This window comes from Austrofundulus limnaeus, unplaced genomic scaffold (genome assembly GCF_001266775.1).
Source record: "Austrofundulus limnaeus strain Quisiro unplaced genomic scaffold, Austrofundulus_limnaeus-1.0 Scaffold302, whole genome shotgun sequence".
Taxonomy (NCBI): Eukaryota; Metazoa; Chordata; class Actinopteri; order Cyprinodontiformes; family Rivulidae; genus Austrofundulus; species Austrofundulus limnaeus.
Genome location: NW_013952704.1, coordinates 66,702 through 68,137, shown reverse-complemented (window position 1 = coordinate 68,137; position 1,436 = coordinate 66,702).

Below are 1,436 nucleotides of genomic sequence, written 5' to 3'. Positions count from 1 at the left end.
GAACCATCTCTCTGCATATTAAACTGGCAGCAGAGAGAGCACAGATTGTCTTCCAACCACTCGTGGTTATGTTCTGTACGGGCTGTGCGGTGTGCGTTTGTGTGTTTCACCTCAGACCTGTTTGTCATCCGAAATCCTGCGAATCTTCTACACAATCAGACATGGCATGCCAATGAATATTTGCAAACATTTATGGACTTTTTTTTGGCTACTTCCTTTACCATTTCGCAAAACAGATGTGGTCACAGATTTTGGCTCGTTATGCTATGCAGATGACATTATACGGTTTGTTCCTTGTTTCCATATCACACACAGATTGAGGGAAATCTTCTAAGTCCTAGGCAGCTGCTGTATTATGCTGTATAGACTATTTTTTATTCAGATTTTTTTTTCATTTGCTGGTTTTATTTTACTACTTGGCCCTGTGATGGACTTGCGACCTGTCCAGGGTGTACCCCGCCCCTCGCACTGTGACTGCTGGATATGGGCACCAGTGACCCACGCAACCCTGAAAAGGAAGAAGCGTGTACAGAAAATGGATGGATGGATGGATATTCTCATCCCGACCGCTTTGTAATGAGCTGCAAACCACTCAAGCGAAAGCTGGAGATCACTGTCCATAAAACTTATGAATAGAATTGTGACAAAGGGCAACCTTGGCGGAGTCCAACTCCGACTGAAAACGAGCCCAAGGCAGACCAACCTCTGACAGTGGTACAGGGACYAAACAGCCCGTATMAATGGRCTTGGTACCCCAKACTCCYGGAGTACCCCCCACAGGACTCCCGGAGGGAAACAGTCCAACACCTTCTCCAAGTYCACAAAACACATGTAGAGACTGGTTGGGTGAACTCCCATGCACCCTCAAGGACCCTGCTGAGGGTGTAGAGCTGGTCCAGTGTTCCACAACCAGGATGAAATCCACACTGCTCTTCCTGAATCTGTGATTCAGTTATCGGACTAACCCTCCTGTCTAGGACCCCTGAATAGACCTTACCGGGGAATGTGATCCCCCTGCAGCCACCCACGTCGCCCACTCAAGGCTTTATATTTTTCAGAGTGAGGAATGTCATGTTTGGGAATCAGGAAAATGTGTGTTATGTGTTTTCCCACATGCAAGTGTTTTTTCTTTTGCATGCAATATTCGTTTCTCACYCAAAACAATTTTACAATGTTGCAAAACTAATTCAAGCACAAAACTAATTACAACGGAGTATTAGGGCCAAACAGCAAGATCGTTTTTTAAATTACAAGAATAAAATCATTTTATTAAGAGATTAAAGTCATAATATTATGTTATAATATGTTCTCCTATGTTTGTTAAGTTCTGTCTTCTTCTGATTGGGTGTTCTGAACTGTAATTTCACTGTGCTCGGCACAGTGACAATAAAGGTCTGTCTTATCTTATCTTATCTTATCTTATCTTATCTTATCTT